The following is an 8,292-nucleotide window of genomic DNA, read 5'->3' as shown; positions in this document are numbered from 1 at the left end:
GGTTAGGAGACAAGGGAAGTGCTATGCACTCACCTTAATTCTTTATTTATTATTTTTTTTTCTATCTTTTGCCTGGTAGGTTGGAAGAGAAGGGAAGTGCTATGCACTCACCTTTATATTCTTATTTTTTTTTTTTCCTGTTAGGTGGAGAGAAGAGAAGTGCTATGCACTTACCTTTATTTATTTATTTTATTTTTTTTTATTTTGTTTTGTTTTTTTTATTTTTATTATTTTTTGCCTGGTAGTCCGTAGACTTGCCAGGGTTAGGTAGGGGAGAGAAGGGAAGCGCTGTGCACTCACCTCCCTTGCTCTCCCGGGGGCCGGTAAGGCGGTGCCTTCCTCCCCTGGGGAGGGGTAGGGAGGTGCTGCGCACTCACCTCCCCTCCTCCCCGTGGGCAGTTCCATCACACATGGTGATGGAGGGATGCTCTTTCAAGGTTTTTGTGAGTTCCGAGAGGGGGGTTCGAACCTACGCGCCCCTCACTTCCCTCACGCCAAACTCCAAGTGCATCACTCTACCCACTGGGCCACGAGGGCCCTTTTTCTTTTTTTTTAAAGTTGGTCTATTTCCCCATCTTCCCCATCTTTTTTGTAAACTTGCTCTATTTAACCACCTTATGTTCACGCCAGTATGTATTAAAGAATTAGGATGTGAATTATTTTCATGACGTTATTTATTTATTGTATTTTGTATGGGATATGACCGCTGGCATCCCACACACACTGGGTTCCCAATACTGTCACTACGCCATGAAACCCCAACGGTAAACAAGATATATTTGAACACATCATTTCCCTTCCTGTGTGGAAGGCAGCACCAAAAGTTCAATAAGAAAAACTGCTGCTCATTCTAATGTGAACGTTCATCCCACAGTGATAATTAGATAACTGTTGATTTGTGGGAGTATGTAGTGGAGTACAAATAGCAGTAGGTAAGATCAGAGAACTTTACAGATGCAGGAATTCCTTGGTTATGGAGCAGCCTTCTGGAACCCTCCCCTGTGCTGCACCACCACCACCACCACCGACAACAACAACAATAACAACAACACACCATTACACCTGTCCATCCTGCAGCACGAGAATGACTCAGCCCAGAGAACCACGGATTGCTTTATTCGTAATTCACGTCCACTCTCAACATAGACATCAATCAAATTATGTCACTGAAAAAAGTTGGTGAAGCACTCACTTCTTCACACAGGCTTTACTACCTATCAGCAGGATGAAAGCTTCCGACTGGGAGGAAGGGCGGCGTCGGGAAGGATTAAGAGAGAGAGGGTAGGGGGGACCAGCGGAGGCTGGAAGTGTGTTTATGCTTCATAGGTATAAAAAAGAATACTGCATGAAAAAGAAGAAAGACCTGTGCCCCTCCCACCCCTGCTCCCCGCGTGAGGCGAAACGTGCTGAAGTGGTAATGTTGTTGTTGTTGTTGTTGTTGTTGTTGTTGTTGTTGTTGTTGTTATTATTATTATTACTATTATTATTATTATTATTATTATATATTATTAATTATTATTATTACTATTATTATTATCATTAAAATTATTATTATTACCGTCATCATCGTCATCAGCACCATCACTGTAGTGTAGCTGGTTTGTGTCCTTTTATTTCCGCGTCGTATCTTGTAAGCTGTAAGTTTTAATAGTTCAGTATTTGTAACGATGGAGACCTTGTTTTTTATTCTTTATGCTCTGCACGGTGTCATTGGCATTTACATCTATATTTTCTAAATAACCAGGAACGACAACAACAAGAGCAACAACAACAACAAGAACAACAACAAAACAAACAAACAAACACAACAAAAAAAACACTTACAATCACATTAGCAGGAACAATAAAGTGTACAAACATGCAATAAGACCAAACAACAACAACAACAAGAACAACAAGCAAAAGCAATCATAAAAGAATAACATCCACACCGTGGCATTTCACCGTGGCGCTTTGGTACTTAAGATTGTGAGAAAAAAGGTTGTTTTGTTGCCCCATATAGCGTAGTATTGACGCATTTTAGAGTTTTGGTACTTAAGAACACAATACGCGCTTCTCGTAATATCCTTTCCTTTCCCCATATACGGTGCTTTCCATGCATTTGGGCGTTCTGGTACGTAACATTGTTAGAACACTCAAAATAGACATTTTTAGGAATGTTGTTCTGTTTCTCCATGTAAAGTGCTCTTCCAGCGTTTTGTACCTAAGAAGCTCAGGAACACTTGTAATATTGTAATATCGTTTCGTGCGTAAAAAAAAAAAAAAAAAAAAAAAAAAAAACAATGAAAAAAATGTTTTTGGTAAGGTTATTCTGTTTCTTAATAAATGGTGTTTGTATGCATATTTGTATTTTGTTTTTGTATGCATATTTTCGTAAGTAGCTCAAAAACACTCAAAAGACAAGTTTTTTTTCTTTAAAGACACTTTTGAGGGGGGTTATTTACATACTTTTTAGCGTTTTGCTGTCTAAAACGACGAAAAAAAGTTCTGTGCATACATTTTGGCGTTTTATGAAAAAAGACAAAAAAATACGTTTTTGGTAATGTTGTTCTTTTTATGCATATAGAGTATTATTCACGCGTTTTAACGGTTTCTTACCTCTGGTGAAAAACACTCATAAGAAACTTTTTCTGATAATTAAGTTTTGTTCTACCATATTGGGTATTTTGTATTCATTTTCCCATTTTTCTATCTAACAAGTTTCAAAATTTCTCAAAATACATTTTTTTGTTAATGTTATTATATTTGTCAATATAGGGTGTTTGGCATGCTTTTAAGGTTTTGATAACTAAGAAGTTCAAAAAGACTCAAAATACGCTTTTTTTTGTAATGCTATGTTTTTTTTTTTCTTTTCCATATATAATGTTATTCAGGCGCTTTTGCGTTTTTTTTTATTGGTACCTAAGAAGCTTAAAAATAATGAAAACTGAAATTTCTAGAAGTATCGTTTTATTTCACGTTTCTTTTTTTTTTTTTTTCCTAGCGTTTTGGTACCTAACACGCTGAAAAGCTCTTAAATTTTTTTTTTTTTGATAATGTCGATAGTTTCTCAACATAGAGTACTTTTCGAGTATTTTCACGTTTTGGTACCTAACATTGTGGAAAAAAAAAACATTCAAAATACACGTTTTCAGTAATAATTTTCTGTTTCTCCATATAGAGTGCTATTAACGCATTTTTTGCTTTTTAGTACCTAAGAAGCTCAAAAATACTTATACACAATTTTCATAATGTCTTTTCGTTTCCTCGTTTGCATGCATATTCGCGTTTTGATATCTGACGAGCTCACTTAAAATATACGTTTTTGGTAACTTTGTTCTCTTTCTTCAAATGTCGTGCCTTGCATGCATAAGGTGAAAAAAAACACTTAAAATGCACGTTTTTGGTATTATTGTTCTTTTCTTCATATAAAGTGCTGTTCACTTTATATGAAGAAAAAAAACACTAATACCAAAAACGTGCATTTTAAGTGTTTTTTTTTCACCTTATGCATGCAAGCTCAAAAACAATCATTATACACGTTTCTGGTAAAATCGTTTTGTTTCCCATTATAGGGAGCTTTACATGCATTTTGGCGTTTTTATGCGTAAGAAGTTCAAAATATTAAAAATTCAAGACTTTGGTAATGTTATTACGTTTGTTCATGAAGGGTATTTTGCATGCATTTGAGCATCTTGTTATGAAAGAAGATTGAAAACACACAAAAAACACGATTTTGTTAATGTTCATTTGTATTCCCGAATAGGTTGCACACTTTTCTGGTAATGCCATTTCATCTCCCCACATAGAGTGCTTTCCATGCATTTTGTCGTTTTGGTACCTAACAAAAAAAAAAAAAAAGTGAAAATAAACTTTCTTCGTAATATTTTTCCATATTGAATGCTATTCACACGTTTTAGCATTTCGGTACCTAAGAATCTTAAAAACAGTCACTTTCCGATAATATCGTTTTGTTTCATCATATAGGGTAGTTTCCAAGCATTTTGACGTTTTGGTACCTAACACTGTGAAACACACTCCAAAAATACGTATTTGGGTAAGCTGTTCTGTTTTTCCATATTTAGTGCTATTCATGTGTTTAGTGCTTTAGTATGTAAGAAGCTCAAAAACACTCAAATACACGTCAACCGTTATGTCTTTTGATGTCCCCATATAGTGTACTTTGTATGCATTTTGGTGTTTTTATACGTAACAAGTTTAAGGAAACACAAAATACTTATTTTTGGTTAGGTTATTTTTTTTTTCACCATGAAGGTGTTTTGCATGCGTTTTAACGTTCTGACACGTAAGTAGCTCAGAAGCAATTAAAAGACACGTTTTTTATAAAGTTGTTTTGTTATCCCAATATAGGGTGCTTTCCATGCTTTTTAGAGTTTTGGTGACTAACACGCATGCACTTAAAAGACACGTTTCTGGAAAGTGCGTTTCTTTCACAGATATAGGTTGCTTTACATGCATTTTGGCATAATGCTACCAATCGATGTGAAAAACACTGAAATTACATCTTTTCGTAATATTGTTTTGTTTCTCGAAATAGTGATATTAACGCATTTTCGGGATTTGGTACCATAAAAGGTCAAAATACCTACATAATATAAAATACATACAATAATATTATACCTACATGTTTCTGATAATTCCTTTTCGTTTCCCCATATAGAATAATTTACATGCTTTTTCCCGTTTTTCTACGTAACAACCTTAAAAACACTCGAAAATAGTAATTATATTCATTTTTTTTTTTTTGCATAGAGTGTGTTTTGCATGCGTTATATCTTTTTGCTACATATGAAGTTCAACAGCACTGAAAATACACGTTTTTCGTAATGTTATCTTGTATTCCCATATATCGTTTTGCTGCGTAACAGGCTCAAAAACAATCAAAAGACGTTTCTGGTAATGCCGTATTGTTTAACCAGATAGGAGACTTTTCATGCATTTTTTTGCTTTTTGGTACCCTAAAATAAGAAGAAAAAAAATACACATTTTGGTCATGCCGTTCTGTTTCTACTTATAGTTATAGTTATTTATGCGTTTTAACCTTTTGATACCTAAGAAGCTCTAAAACAAACATAATACATGTTTCTCGTAATGTGTTTTTGTTGCCCCATCTAGAGTACTTTCTATGCATTTTGATGTTTATTTTCGTAAGAATCTCAGAAACACTCAAAATCATTGAATTTCGTCAAAAAGCATGCAAAAGCATCCTCAATAAGGAAAGAAAACTAGATTTCAAGAATCGTGTCTTTTGAGTGTTTATGAAGAAAAAGCACGTCATGTTTTGATAACTCAAAAACGCTCAAAATTCTCGTTTCTCGTAAAGTCTTTTTCGTTTCCTTATATAGCAGTACGTTTTTGTAAGTTTGTGTACGTAACAAGCTGAAGAGATTCAAAACACTTTTATTTACTAATGTTATTGCGTTACTCCATATACCGTGTTTTGCATGTGTTTTATCGTTTTCCTATGTAAGTAGTTGAAAACACGCAAAAGTCACTTTTTTTGTATTTTTTCCTCATAGAGGGTGTTTTTTCTTCATAAACACTCAAAAGACACGATTTATGAAATCTAGTTTTCTTTCTTTATTGAGGATACTTTTCCATGCTTTTTTTTATGTTTTGTTACCTAACGATAAGAAATACATTAAAAATACACGTTTCTGGTAATGTTCTATTTTTTTTTTTTTTTTCAATATAGAGTGCTATTCATGGCTTTTAGCGTTTTGTTACTTAAGAAACTTAAAAACACACATACGAGAAATAAGTGTTTCTCGTAACGACTTTTCGTTTCCCCATATAGGTTTCTCTACGTAATAAGCACAAAAACAATATTTCTTTTATGATAATGCCACTCTGTTTCTCCATAAAGTATGTTTTGCGTGCATTTTTAGCGTTTTGGTACTTATGAAGTCCAGAAAGATTAAAAAGACAAATTTTTTTCGAATCTTCGTATTCGTATTTTTTCGTATGGTTTGTATCGCCACATAGAGTAAATTCCAGGTTTCTTAGCTCTTTTTGTGCCTAAGACTCTCAAAAAACACTCAAGAAACACGTTTCTTTTAATGTCGCTTCGTTTTCCCATATAAGTAAGAGTTTTTGTCGTTTTGGTACCTAATAAAGTGAGAATGTTCTGTTTCTCCATATAGAAAATTCTTTATGCGTTTCATCTTTTTCATACCTAACTAGCTCAAAAACACTTTTAATACATATTTCTCGTAATGTATTTTTATTTCTCCATACAAGGTACTTTCCATGCATTTTGCCGTTTTTCTACGTACCAAGATCCGAAATACTCAAAATACTTGTTTTCGGTAATGTTTTTCTGTTTCTCCATAAAAAGAGTTTTGCATGCATTTTAGCGTTTTAGTACGCCAACAGCTCAAAAACACTAAAAAGAGACGTTTTGGTAGTTATTTTATTTTCTCACATACGATGATTTTCATGCTTTTTAGTGTTTTGGTGGTTAGTACTCTCATAAACACTCAAAAGACACGTTCATGGAAATCTCCCCTCCTTTCCACGTACAAGGTGCTTTTCTTGTATTTTTGCGTTTTAGTAGCTAACAATGTGGAATACACTCAAATTACATTTTTTTGGTAATGTTGTTCTGTTTCTCATATAGAGTGTTATTTATGCGTTTCAGTGTTTTGGTACTTACGAAGCTCAAAAAAACAAATAATACAGGTTTCTTGTAATAGCTTTTCGTTTCCTCATTTAGGGTACTGTGCACGGATTTTACCCTCTTTATACATAACAAACTCCAAACAATCAAAATACTTATATTTGGTAATGTTATTTTCTTTCTACATAAAGCGTGGTTTTTGAGGCGTTTTAGAGTTTTCGTACGTAGGTAGTTTAAAAACACTGAAAAGAAACGTTTTTGGTAATGTTGTTTTGCTGTCTTACATAGGGTGCTTTCCATGCTTATCAAATTTTTTAGTGCCTAACACGCTCACAAAAACTCAAGACATATTTCTAAGTCTTGTTTATTTTACCAATATTGGGTGATTTACGTACATTTTGTCATTTTAGTACATACGAATATGAAATACTTTAAAAATGTTTTGTGGTATGCTGTTCTATTTTCCATATAGATTTCTATTCCAACGCTTTCGAGTTTTTTTTTTTTACCTAATATGTTCAAAAACACTCATAATATAAGGTACTTTTCTCGTGATGTCTTTTCGTTTCGTCATATAAGGTACTTTCCATGCTTTTTTATATTATTGTACGTAACAAGCTCATAAACAATGAAAATATATTTTTTTCATAAACAGCATGCGTTTTAATGTTTTGTTACGTAAGTAGTTAAAAACACTAAAAAAACACGTTTTTCATAATGTTTTATCTTCGTATATAGAATGCTTTATATGTTCTTTAGCGTTTTTTTTTTTTTTTTTGGATAATACCCTTAAAAAAAACTAAAAAAGTCACGTTTGTGGAAACGCCATTTTCTTTCCACATATATTGTGCTATTCATTCATTTTGCGTGCATGCATTTGTATACATATAGAGTGCTATTCAATCTATTTCAAGTTTTTGTACCTAAGATGCAGAAAAACATTCATAAATACACGTTTTCTCGTAATGCCTTTTCGTTTCCTCATATAAGGTACTTTCCATGCTTTTGACGTTTTTGAACGTAACAAGCTGAAAACACTCAAAATACTTTTTTTGGGGGGAATGTTATTATCGTTCTCCATAAAGTGTGTTTTGCATGCGTTTTATTGTTTTGGTACGTTAGAAGATCGAAAACACCCAAAGGACACATTTTTCGTAATTTTGTTTTGTATTGGCATACAAGATGAACTCCATGCATGTAAAGCCTCCAATATGAGTCTTTAAAAAAAAAACGTGTTTTTGAGTGTTTTTCGGCTTCTTACGTACGAAAACGAAAAAATCCATGCAAGCACCATTCATGGAGAAATTGATTTATTTTACCAAAGACGTATATTTTTCAGTGTTTGAGGTTTTTATATACGAAACGATATTACGATATCACAACGATATTACAAGTGTTTCTGAGCTTCTTAGGTACAAAAACGATAAAACGCTTGAAGAGCACTTTAAAACAGAGAAACAGAACAAAATTACTAAAAATGTCAATTTTTATTTATTTATTTATTTATTTTTTTTTTTTTTATAATGTTACGTACCAAAACGCCAAATTCATGGAAAGCTTACTATATGGGTAAACGAAAGGATATTACCAGAAAGGTGTCTTGAGCTTCTTAAATACCAAATCCCTAAAATGCGTCAATATCTCGCTATATGGAGGAACAAAACATTACCAAA

Source organism: Scylla paramamosain, chromosome 31 (assembly GCF_035594125.1).
Source record: "Scylla paramamosain isolate STU-SP2022 chromosome 31, ASM3559412v1, whole genome shotgun sequence".
NCBI lineage: Eukaryota > Metazoa > Arthropoda > Malacostraca > Decapoda > Portunidae > Scylla > Scylla paramamosain.
This window is presented reverse-complemented; position numbering follows the sequence as displayed.